General features: G+C 43.0%; 1 protein-coding gene and 1 long non-coding RNA gene across 2 annotated transcripts in view; both read left to right on the forward strand.

The window, feature by feature from the left end:
- LOC143989145 (uncharacterized) overlaps positions 1 to 12,567 on the forward strand; it is a 43,874-nt gene extending 31,307 nt beyond the window's left edge. The window contains exon 3 of the long non-coding RNA XR_013276995.1: positions 10,798 to 12,567. This is a non-coding gene — a long non-coding RNA (uncharacterized LOC143989145). The remainder of the gene's footprint in view (positions 1 to 10,797) is intronic.
- The window catches only part of LOC143989146 (fucolectin-like), a 565,918-nt gene that overhangs the window by 292,003 nt on the left and 260,463 nt on the right, over positions 1 to 13,452 (forward strand). The window lies entirely within an intron of this gene.

A 13,452-nucleotide genomic window follows, 5' to 3' on the forward strand; every position in this document is an offset into this window, starting at 1 on the left:
GGGGAACCCCGTGTCAAATTTAAAAAAAAAATTGACGTGGGGGTCCCCCTAAATATCCATAACCAGACCCTTCAGGTCTGATATGGATTTTAAGGGGAACCCCGCATCAAATTAAAAAAAAAGACGTGGGGGTCCCCCTAAAAATCCATATCAGACCCTTTATCCGAGCACGCAACCTGGCAGGCCGCAGGAAAAGAGGGGGGGACGAGAGAGCGGCCCCCCCTCCCTCCTGAACCGTACCAGGCCACATACCCTCAACATTGGGAGGATGCTTTGGGGGTCTGTGACCCCTCAAAGCACCTTGTCCCCATGTTGATGAAGTCAAGGGCCTCATCCTCACAACCCTGGCCCTTGGTTGTGAGGGTCTGCGGGCGGGGGGCTTATCAGAATCTGGAAGCCCCCTTTAACAAGGGGACCCCCAGATCCCGGCCCCTCCCCTGTTTGAAATGGTAAGGGGGTACAAAAGTACCCCTACCATTTCACAAAGAAAGTGTCAAAATGGTTAAATAACACAAACACACTTTTGAAAAATTCCTTTATTAAAAATAAAAAAAATAAAAAAAAGATTCCAGCGGTGCTAATCCACTCTTGCTATCCAGCGACGGGTCTCCGGGGTCCAGCGATGGATGATCATATCCAGCGACGGGGGATCTCTCAGTCCAGCGCTGTCCATACATCCTTCTTCTGTCTCCACTCCGGAGACACTGTAGCACCCCAGCGCTGACGTTTCTTATATTAGGAGGGCGGGGCCACCGCACCACCTGACCCCGCCCCTCTGACACTGGAGAGGGAAGCCAGGGGTTCCCCAGTGACGTGTGGGTGACCCCGCCCCCCTCTGATGTAACGGAAACCTGCGTTACATCAGAGGGGGCGGGGTCACCCACACGTCACTGGGGAACCCCTGGCTTCCCTCTCCAGCGTCAGGGGCGGGGTCAGGTGGCAGGTGGCCCCGCCCTCCTAATATAAGAAACGTCAGCGCTGGGATCTCTGCAGTGTCTCCGAAGTGGAGACAGAAGAAGGATGTATGGACAGCGCTGGACTGAGAGATCCCCCGTCGCTGGATATGATCATTCATCGCTGGACCCCGGAGACCTGTCGCTGGATAGCAAGAGTGGATTAGCACCGCTGGAATCTTTTTTTTATTTTTAATAAAGAAATTTTTCAAAAGTGTGTTTGTGTTATTTAACCATTTTGACACTTTCTTTGTGAAATGGTAGGGGTACTTTTGTACCCCCTTACCATTTCAAACAGGGGAGGGGCCGGGATCTGGGGGTCCCCTTGTTAAAGGGGGCTTCCAGATTCTGATAAGCCCCCCGCCCGCAGACCCTCACAACCAAGGGCCAGGGTTGTGAGGATGAGGCCCTTGTCTTCATCAACATGGGGACAAGGTGCTTTGAGGGGTCACAGACCCCCAAAGCATCCTCCCAATGTTGAGGGTATGTGGCCTGGTACGGTTCAGGAGGGAGGGGGGGGCGCTCTCTCGTCCCCCCCTCTTTTCCTGCGGCCTGCCAGGTTGCGTGCTCGGATAAAGGGTCTGGTTATGGATTTTTAGGGGGACCCCCACGTCATTTTTTTTTTTTAATTTGATACGGGGTTCCCCTTAATATCCATGTCAGACCTGAAGGGCCTGGTAATTGAATTTAGGGGAACCCCCACGCTTTTTTTTTATTTTTTTATTTTTTATCAATGAATGAATGAATTGTCGGCTAATGCAGAGAACACTCATTGAATGTTCTCTGTTTTACGGGACCCAACAATAGCCGCAAGTGATTTTAAAAGACTTTTTTTCCTGCACAAATTACACTTTGTTCAGGGACAGTTCTAAGCCCCAGAAACATGCGCCCCTTCACAGGCATACTATAGATACCCCCCAGCTACGAAATTTAAAGGAATATTACACTTTTATTGTTTCACTTTAATCATTATTAAAATCACTGCTCCTGAAAAAACGGCCGTTTTTAAAACTTTTTTTGCATTGATCCATGTCCCCTGGGGCAGGACCCGGGTCCCCAAACACTTTTTAGGACAGTAACCTGCATATTACCCTTTAAAATGAGCACTTTAGATTGTGAACGTTCGAGTCCCATAGACTTTAATAGGGTTCTAAAGTTCACACGAAGTTTAGGTCTGTTCGCAGGTTCTGGTGCGAACCGAACAGGGGGGTGTTCGGCTCATCCCTACTTGAGACATATGTTGCATATAGCAGCGGTGTGATTTGATGCACTTGTCTCAAAAAAGGCCCACACCAAAGAACTTTTGGAATAACGTGCAGAGACAGCAGTGCCCTGCAAATGCGGAGCTCTGCAGTGTGATGCAGTCGGTGTGCTGCCCTTAAGCTGGCCCCTGGAGGGCATCCTGGCTCGTTGGAGATGTGCCTCCTCCTCCACTCTCCTATCAGGCACCCACGTGGTGTGAGTGACCTCATCACCCCCTCCCTCCTCATCACTGGAGCAACCCTGGCAGTATGCTGCAGCTGGGGGAACATAACTGACAGATTGCTGTCCTTCTTGGGCACCCCCTCTCTCTGGGCTCACGTTACTGCCTTCCTCTAGCTGGGTAACATCATCAGAGCCTTCAAAATGCTGGGCATCCTCCTGGAGCATCTATCCATCACTGTGGTCAAACAGTTCGGGGGACTCCTCAGAAGGACGCGGTGGGGCTAGGAAAGTAGTGACTGATGCCATTGAGCTGAGGGAAGAGACCGCGTTGGCAGTTGCTTTGCCAGACAAAGTACCCTGAGCCTGGGTGAGAGAGGATGAGGAGGATGAAGATGGCTTGGTCATCCACTCTACCAAATCTTCGGCATGTTGTGGCTCAACACGGCCAGCTGCCGAGAAAAAGGACAAGCATGTCCTACGGCCACATGCTGATGAGGATGCACCGTGTCCATGACCAGTACTGTTGCCTCTAGACACAGAGCCTGCTTGCCCTCTTTTATTGGCTCGTGACTTTCTGCCTCTCCTTGTTGGCCTTCCAGGCATACTAATGGCCTGCAGGGAGATGTTGGTGCAAAAAGCTGGGATGTGTATATATATATGTATATGTATATATATATATATATATATATATATATATATATATATATATATATATATATATATATATATATATATATATATATATATATATTATATACTGATTATACTGCAGCTAGCAGAATCAACTGCCTGCCTGTAGTATTATTAGTATGAGAACACCAGCAATTGCCTTCAGTTAGCTTTAGTTGCACACTGTGCAGAGGACACCGTACACTAACTGAAAATACTGCAGCTCCCTGCCTGTGGTATTAGTATGAGAACACCAGCAATTGTATTCAGGTAAGCCTTAGGTGTACACTGTGCAAAGGACCCTAAACAAAATACTGCAGCTCCCTGTCTGTATTTGTATGTGTCAGAAACCATGAATCCGGCTGAGACTGAAGTACAATTAAATCACACTTGTTTATTAAAAATAAAAAGGTAAATGGAAAAGCGTAGTCAAGCATAGCCAGAGTCCAGTAACCAGATCGGGTAGTCAGCCAGGCCAGACGTCAGGGATCCAAGTAGAGCACAGCAAGCAGGATAAGGAGCCAGAAGGGATGTCAGCAAGCCAGTCTTTAAACAAAGCGCAGGAGATGGTTTCAGTGATGTGACCAAGGTGAAGGCAGAGGTGAAGTGAGCTGGAAGGGTTTAAGTAGGCAGGTCAGAAGAGCATCATCAGGAACAGCTGGTAACTGTGGAGAGAGAAGAGAGCTGGCAATTAGCCAACAGCTAAGCAGCCAGCCCAGAGAAGGAAGGGCTAAGCCAGCCCTGACAGTACGAGAATGCCGGCAAAGGACTCCTTTGCAAAGGACTCTAAATCAAAATACTGCAGCTCCCTGCCTGTATTTGTATGAGAACACAGGCAATTGTATTCAGGTAAGCTTTAGGTGCACACTGTGCAAAGGACACTAAAACAAAATACTGCAGCTCCCTGCCTGTATTTGTATGAGAACACCGGCAATTGTATTAAGGCAAGCTTTAGGTGCACACTGTGCAAAGGACACAGTACACTAAGTGAAAATACTGAAGCTCCCTTCTTGTCAGTATATTATCAAGAGAATAACAATAATGGATCTAGCTAAACTGAATACAGTGTATAAATATATATACAACACACCTGGGATGCATATATATATACTCTACACACTGTAACTGAAGCTAACTGAATTGCCTGCCTACTCTATCTTACTCAAATGAAATTACACTCTCTCTCTCTCTCTCTCTCTCTCTGTCTTTAACCACCACTGCAACACACTACACAAGGCCATGAAGGTGGCCTTATATAGTGTGGGGCGTGTACTAATCCCCTGAGACATAATTGGCCAAAGCCACCCTGGCTTTGGCCAATTATGGCTCTCCGTTTTTTATGCACTATGACCCGCATGCTTGGCCAATCAACAGCCAGCAATGCACTGCGATGCCGCAGTGAATTATGGGCTGTGATGCGCCACTCGAATTTGGTGCGAGTGGCCCATATCATTGGGAATTCGGCGAACGGCCCAACAGATGATGTTCGAGGAGAACATGGGTTCAACTCAAACTCAAAACTCATCCCTACCCGTGACACATTTTCAGCAGACAGCAGGCTCAAGCCCACTGTCAGCTGATGTCACAGAGCTGGTCCAGGCTTGCGAAAGATTGTGACCATATGATTGGAATCCACCCACATGCCTGGACTGGCTGCTGAGAGCCTGAGCAAGCTGTTCCGGCCCCCTCCATAGCTCAGTGCTCCATTGAGCGTGGGGGGGGGCAGAGCAGCGAGCCGGTGACTCACAGTCAGGAAGGTCTGAGAACTGAGAGATTGGCAGTGATTGATCGCTCAGCTCTCAGTGTTAGTATGATTCAGAAAAAATTCAAATCCTGTATTTCTTTTTTAACTGGTAATTGTGTGGTTATGCAGCATTGTATGTAAATGACATTTTTGCTATTTTTCACACAAATAGAGCTTTCTTTTGGTGATATTTGATCACCACTCAATTTTAAACGTTTTATTATATAAACAAAAAAAGACCAAAACTTTTTAAAATATACATTTTTTTTACTTTCTGCTATAAAACATATCCAATAAAATATTAACAAAATAAAACTTCTTCATAAATTTAGGCCAAAATTTATTCTGCTACATGTCTATGGTAAAAAGAAAATCCAAATAAGTGTATATTGATTGGTTTGTGTGAAAGTTATAGTGTCTATGAACTATGGGATATATACTGGAATTTTTTATTTATTTGTATGTTCATACTAGTAATGACGGTGACACCTTATGCCACGTACACACGGCCTAATTTGCCAATGGACTAAGCTCCATCGGCATTTCCGACGCAAAGATTTAGAACATGTTCTATATCTGAGGCCGCGTACACACGCGCGGACTGTTCGCCCAACCTTGTCCGCTGAACAGTGTTTCAGCGGACAGTCCGCTCGTGTGTGGGCTTTCAGCGGACAGTTTCAGCGAACAGTCTGCTGAACAAAGTTTTTCGGAAATTCCGAAAAACTGCCAGCTGAAACCTTGTTTCAGCGGACAGTCCCCTCGTGTGTTGGCTTGTTCGACAAACGAAGTTGCGCGCATGCTCAGAAAGGATTTACACGCCGAAGGTTGCATTGCAGTGTATAGGACGTCAAATTTTTCGTCCCGTCGTACGTGCCGTTCACGTCATCGCGCATCGTTTCAGCGGACTGTTCGTTCGTCATGTGTGGGCAAGTTCCTTCATGCTATTTTTGAGCGGACTGTCCGCTGAAACTGTTTGACGGACAAAGTTGGGCGAACAGTCCCCGCGTGTGTACGCATCCTAAGTCTGTCGGAAGGAAAAAGTCCGATGGGGCATACACATGGTCGGAATGTCCGATGAAAAGCTCCCATCTGACTTTTTCTGCCGGAAAGTCTGGCCGTGTGTACGCGGCATTAGTGATACTAATACAGTGATTAGTCCTAATACTATACACTGTCATTGTACTATTGACACGGGCTGGGAACACGTTAAAGACTTTTTTTTTTCAACCAGACTAAATATGTATGTACTGTAAATATAGTGATATAACATATAGGGGGCACTAGTGATTACCAATTCTATCCCACCAATGCAAATTATATACAGTGCCTTGAAAAAGTATTCACATCCCTTGAAATGTTCTCCATTTTGTCATGTGACAAACAAAAACGTAAATGGATTTTATTAGGATTTTATGTAGACCAACACAAAGTGGCACATAATTGTGAGGTGGAAGGAAAATGATAAATGTTTTACAAATAAATATGTGAAAAGTGTAGCTTGCATTTGTATTCAGCCCCCTCGGAGTCAATACTTTGTAGAATCACCTTTTCACTGCAATTACAGCTGCAAGTCTTTTTGGGGATGTCTCTACCAACTTGGCATATCTAGAGAGTGACATTTTTGCCCATTCTTCATTGCAAAATAACTCAAGCTTGGTCAGATTGGATGGAGAGTACCTGAGAAAAGCAATTTTCAAGTCTTGCTACAGATTCTCAATTGGATTTAGGTCTGACGTTGACTTTGAGTGGGCCATTCTAACACATGAATATGCTTTGATCTAAACCATTCCATTGTAGCTCTGGATGTATGTTTAGGGTCGTTGTCCTGCTGGAAGGTGAACCTCTGCCCCAGTCTCAAGTCTTTTTCAGACTCTAAAAGGTTTTCTTCTAAGATTGTCCTATTTTTGGCTCCATTCATTTCCCCGTCAACTCTGATCAGCTTCCCTGTCTCTGTTGAAGAAAAGCATCCCCACAACATGATGCTTCGACCACCATGTTTCACGGTGGGTATAGTGTGTTCAGGGTAATTTTTCTGCCACACATAGCGTTTTGCTTTTAGGCCAAAAAGTTAAACTTTGCTCTCATCTGAGCAGAGCACCTTCTCCCACATGTTTGCTATGTCCCTCAAATGGCTTATCATAAACTGCACACTGGCCTTCTTTCAACAATGGCTTTCTTCTTGCCACTCTTCCATAAAGGCCAGATTTGGGGAGTGCACAACTAATAGTTGTCCTGAGCTATGGATCTCTACAGCTCCTCCAGAGTTACCATGGGCCTCTTGGCTGCTTCTCTGATGAATGCTTCCCTTGCCGGCCTGTCAGTTTAGTTGGACAGCCATGTCTTGGTAGGTTTGCAGCTATGCCCTACTCTTTCCATTTTCAGATGATAGATTGAACAGCGCTTCATGAGATGTTCAAAGCTTGGGATATTTTTTATAACCTAACCCCTTCTTTAAACGTCTCCACAATTTTATCCATGACCTGTCTGGTGTGTTCCTTGGCCTTCATGGTGCTGTTTGTTCACTAAGGTTCTCTAACAAACCTCAGAAGGCTTCACAAAACAGTTGTATTTATACAGAATTTAAATTACACACTCTATTTACTAATTAGGTGACTTCTGAAGGCAATCGGTTCCACTAGATTTTATTTAGGGGTATCAGAGTAAAGGGGGCTGAATACAAATGAACGCCACACTTTGTTTGGCTATCCCATAAAATAGACAGATAGCCTCTTACATGAAATGGTGCCCAAATGGCACTAATACAGCCCGTAAGTTTAACTAGGAACCAGGAACCATTGTGCGTTCCAATTACCGGAAGTGACATGCCAGAAGCTCCGCCTCTATGCATTTTGTCACAATGACGTCTTCTGGAAGCACTGTTGATTGGCCGATTTGGATGCCATGATACCAAAGATCAAATTAGCTAGTATCAGCGCCATTTTAATGGGGTCTAGGGCAAAGCTGAATGTCCGATTATCTAATAGCTCCAAACTACTCTTGCTGGCTATATCATTTACATAATGCCTGAAACTATATCAATAAAAAATATTACAAATATTACACTAAAGACATGTTTAACATATACATTGTTCACTAGGTGTCACCGCACGGTTTGGAAAGGAAAACTCAGATTGGATGTGTTCTATGGACTTTTTCAGTTTTTTGGATAATTCCCTTTGACTGTTTTTTGCACAAATTTTGATAGTATTCACCATTTTGACGTCACCATTTTCATGATATGTTTAATCAATAGCACTTGTAATTTATAGATTTTTAATTATCATTGTTTCCACTTTTTGGCACATATTGATTTGCATCATATCTAATTCATGATTCGGTATTGTATACACTTATGAATTATTTTTATATAGCTTTATATTTTATATTTATTCATGCACATGATAGAGTTTTTGCAGGGAGAAGAAGCAGCCACATCTATGCTCTGTGTACAAAGCCATGTGTTGTTAATAAACACAGGGCTCTGTACTGTGATTTGCTAAGCTGATCAGCAGGTCCCAGCCATAAATCATTGGTCGGGACCTGCTAATTGGCTTGTGCTGTACTAAATCACAGCACAGATGGGTGGGTGGCTACCTGGCAGGGCCGGTACAAGGCAGGGGCGGAAGGGGCAGATGCCCTGGGCGGTACAGTTTACTGCAGGGAAGGAGGGCGCAGGTGAAGTGGGCTCCTAAAAACTGGCTGGAATTGTGTGTGCGACTGTACACACCAGCCGCTAATAGCTGCAGTTGCAACAATGTGCAGAGTGCACTCCTGCACCCGGCACAAGCCAGCATGCCAGCCCTTCACTTGCCTTCCCTGTCAGTGAAGATACCCGGACTCCCCCCCCCCTTACAGCTGCTTCGTAGTTCCGGCCGGCCCGGCGTGACATCACTCACTGAGAGGCTGGCAATGATGGGAGGCAGGATGGGAGGACTCAGAGGAGCATCATAGCCTGCTCCTGGTGCTGTGACCAAGAGGAGCCGAGGAGGAAGAACTAAACACTGCATGACTGCAGTGTGTATCACACAAGTAAGCAGATGATTGCAGATTAATTATCTCTATAGATTTAGGGCAGTGGAGATGGCTGAGGGGAGGTTAATTACCATAGTAAATTTCAGTATCATACAGCCTTAGTGACCAGTGTCAGTTAATTAACCCCTTTGTGTTGCAGTGGTGGCACCAGTGTTAACCCTTGTACACACGGTTGGACATTCCGACAACAAAATCCGTCAGATTTTGTCCGACGCTTGTGTTGCATACACATGGTCGGAGAAAGTTGTCAGAAAATCCGATCATACATAACGTGATGACGTTATTTAGTTACGACAGGACTACGTTCAAGCTAGTAGCCAATAGCTTTGGTCTAGGAATTCGATCTGAGCATGCGTGGCACTTTGTCCGATCGGAATTCTCTACACACAAGCGGACAAAGTCAGATCGGATCATGTTGTCGGAAAGTTTTATAGCCCAGCTCTAAAGCTTTGTCGGTCGGATATTCCGATAGAAACAGTCTGATGGAGCCCACACACAGTCGGATTATTCGACAACACGGTCCGAACGGACATTTTCCGTCGGAATGTCCGACCGTGTGTACAAGGTCTTAGTGTAAATTAGCGCTGACACTGGTGCCACTAATGCAGCACAAAGGGGTTCATTGACTGATACTGGTCACTAAGGCCTCAGTGACTAATGGCAATACATTAACCCCCCCTCCATGCTGTATATTAAAAATTGGGTCAAATACCAGTGATAAGAACAAAGTCCCAATTACTAGATTGCATGAACCGCCTATCACATGTAATCGCATTAGGATTAAAACGAGCTGGCTGGCTAATCACAGCTACTTTACCAGTCCTTCCGGGATTCGAGAAGCGCAGTAACGTCAGGTGATGGAGCGAATCCCGGAAGGACAGGTAGCTGCGATTAGCCAGCCAGCTTGTTGTGATCCTCATGTGATTACATGTTTTTGCAGTAAAAGCTAAATTTTATACTTTAAATAAAGTTTTTAAAGATTTTTACAGTATGGCTAGCAAGCCTTTTTGTATTTTGGGGACCATCTGTGATATTTTTTCCTGGATGGTGGATTCACTTGCCATAAGGGGTTCCTTGAAAGGACTTGGCTGGGTTTAGTGTCACTGACCTTCCCCGATAGGAGGTCTGTGCAATCTGGTAAGCAAGCACTTTATCTATGGTGGAGGTGACTGTCACAGGATCACTCAAGTGAAGGTGAATGGTGTAGATGATACCAAAGTAAAGTAAACTTTTTTTCATCACATTGGGACTTTGTTTTTATCACTGGTGCTTGACGCAATATTAATTAGTGCAACTCTCTTTATGAATTTATGATTTGGGACTGTGTTATATATCACAGTAGAGTTTGAAGCTGCTTTAGATGTTTGTGTTTATTTAAAAATAATTAGCACCATTTTTTGCTTTATTTGATGCATATTACAAATACCAAATACAAGTTTTTATGTGCGACTTACATGTTTTTTTTGTGCGATGTTGAGCTTTGGTGTTTTTTTTATTAGCGAATAAAGAAAACTCATCTGTTGCTAGGTATTTCAGCTTAATTAGCTTTTCCATTAGCTTTTATTTCTCTTTTTATTTTTATAATTCATTTATTACTATTGTTTTCGTTGGGGTAAGGGATTAGGGTTAGGATTAGGGGTTAAGTTTATACGAGCTACAAAAAAAGCTCCAGAGCTTTTTTGAACCTCAGGCATTTGGCTTTCAGGCGACTCGGAGTGGAGATGTAAACCATCTCCATAGAGAACAATTGATTTTTTTCTCCTCCAGCTTTTTGGAGCTTCGAGCTTCAAGCTACAACACGCTCGGGTGTGAATTGGGCCTAAAGGAAGCTGACAAGCCAGAGGGGGAACAGGTCGATTTCTACATGTATTTGCATTTACATGACAAAGACAGACCTATTTTACATTATACTAGTTTTTATGACATATTGGTTTTTCATTTTTTGACCTTAGTCCTACTTTAATCCTCCAACAGTGATGTACAAAAGCAGCATGCTTACGCCGTTGTTTTCACCGAAGACGAATGCAGAAAGCTCTCTTCTAAGAACCACAATAACAAGCTCAAGCTCCTAAAGAATGAAAGCGCTAGTAAAATTGCCAACTGTTTGAATAACGACAGTTTAATCTACGAAGGAAATCAAATGGTTTTTGCCACATTCAAAAGTAAGAAGGATAAAAAATCTAAAACAGACCACAATGTCCATTCTGAATATCGTCTGCTCTGCGGTCTGAATGAATCAAGCGATTCCCCCGTCCAAACTTTGTTACGTAAAAATCCCAACGCAGCCTGCACCATTTTCTTCACCCTGAACTCTCCATGTGTGTCTGTTTGCACCAATTGTAATCATAATGAAACCATTATCTCCAGACTATCTGTGTTCGATAAAATCAAGGAGAAAGCATTTGTATACTGGAAGATGCTCAAAGATGATATCATAAGATGTACGCAAGATAAAATTTGGGAAGGCTTGACAAAAATTAATAAACGAATGCCCGTGTTTCGTTGCTTTGCCAGAAAATGCATTTATTGTTTTCAGTATGGTCAGAAAAAAAACAACCATTGTCTTTATAATGATAGGACCTGAATCTGTGGAGCACATCGGGGCCTACTGTATTTATAAAACATTTGTTTCAGGAATGTCAAAAGTATTTGCGCAACAAAATATCTCACATTTTTTCTAAGATATTATTGCCTGTATCGTCAGCTCCATCTGGTGGCCAGTTTTCTCATTGAGGTATTTCAGAGCACTATACCCACATTGTGGCCCCTGGACAACACAAAGATTAAAGCCCAACTCTCCACTGGAAAATGGCACTCTTTCACAATCTAGTGGTGGACTGTTCCAGATGTCCTCACATTCATGGGCATAATGACATCAGGAACAGTCCACCGCACAAGACCATTAGACTCCAGAGGGGTAGGATCCACAGGGACCAGTCTTGTGTGGGGTGGATTGGAAGATTTGGTAAGTATATCTTTGTTCTGCGATCCCCTAGACAAGAATGAGCAATTAATGAGCAATTAACCCATGCAGTGTAGGCACAGTCCCTTTGCATGGGAAATTTATTTTTGTACCCGGAGTTGGGCTTTAATCTCTTAGAATAAATTCAGGACATTTTGTTCAACTTGCATGAATGCTTCTGACATTTGTGCAACAAATGTTTTATAAATAGATGCCATCCTGTGTTGCTTCTCACCATCCCTTAGATGTTGTCTCTGCTATGCTCTTCTTTTTTTTTGGCTAAGAATATTTTCAGCAAATATAGAAATTGCCTGCTAGTCTTACAAGAAATGCAAAGTCCCTTCTAATTTTAAAGGTTTAAAAGGATGTTTAACCACTTCAATACCAAGCACTCCCCCCCCCCCCTTTCTGCCCAGGCCAACTTTCAGCTTTCAGCGCTGTCACATTTCGAAGGACAATTGCGCAGTCATACAACACTGTACCCAAATTAATTTTTATAATTTTGTTCACACAAATACAGCTATCTTTTGGTGGTATTCAATCACCACCACTGTTTTTTTTTATTTTTTTGCTAAATAAACGAAAAAAGACTGAACATTTTGTCGTTTCTATTATACAGTTTCACAAATAAATAATATTTCTTCATAAATTTAGGCTAAAATGTATTCTGCTTCATTTCTTTGGTGAAAATAACCCAAATGAATGTACATTATTTAGTCTGTAGCAAAGTTAGAGAGTCTACAAACTATTTTGAAGTTGTAATTTTTTGGGAAAATACTTGAGGTGATTGTAGCCGTATTAGTGCAATTGTGAGTGTGAGAAAATTGAGTACCTGTACTGTCCGTGAAACTTTTTATTTGCACTAACATATAATTTTTCATGGATGAGCTTTCGGGGTGTTTCACCTTCTTCAAGGTCAGTACTGCTTGGACCTTGAAGAAGAGGACACACCCCAAAACCTTGTCCATAAAAATTATATGAAAGAAGGGGAAATAGATTTGGCGCTATACCCTTGAATTAAATAATATTAATAAAATGAAACAAATTGTGAAAAAAATTGTGAAAAGAAATTATATAAAAAATAATCAGCACGCTGGTAAATAATGAACTAATCTTGTGAACTATAAAACTTAAAACACTGTGAAATCCGACAATATCATAAGGGAAGCCCAAAAGGGCCGTGCTTGTTCTAAGTGCTTAGATCACTCTAGGTGCCCTATATCAAGTGCTTAATGTACTAGTGTCACTAGAAAAAATTTCATAAAAAATATATGTGAATGCAATAATAAAAGTGCAAGCCTAACCACGTAATAAATTGATAAAGATACAGTGGTGTGAAAAAGTGTTTGCCCCCTTCCTCATTTCCTGTTCCTTTGCATGTTTGTCACACTTAAGTGTTTCGGAACATCAAACCAATTTAAACAATAGTCAAGGACAACACAAGTAAACACAAAATGCAATTTGTAAATGAAGGTGTTTATTATTAAAGGTGAAAAAAAATCCAAACCATCATGGCCCTGTGTGAAAAAGTGATTGCCCCCCTTGTTAAAACATACTATAACTGTGGTTGTCCACACCTGAGTTCAATTTCTCTAGCCACACCAAGGCCTGATTATTGCCACACCTGTTCACAATCAAGGTATCACTTAAATAGGAGCTGCTTGACA

The sequence above is a fragment of the Lithobates pipiens genome, unplaced genomic scaffold (genome assembly GCF_037356315.1).
Source record: "Lithobates pipiens isolate NorthernLeopardFrog02 unplaced genomic scaffold, aLitPip1_a1.2 Scaffold_18, whole genome shotgun sequence".
Lineage (NCBI taxonomy): Eukaryota > Metazoa > Chordata > Amphibia > Anura > Ranidae > Lithobates > Lithobates pipiens.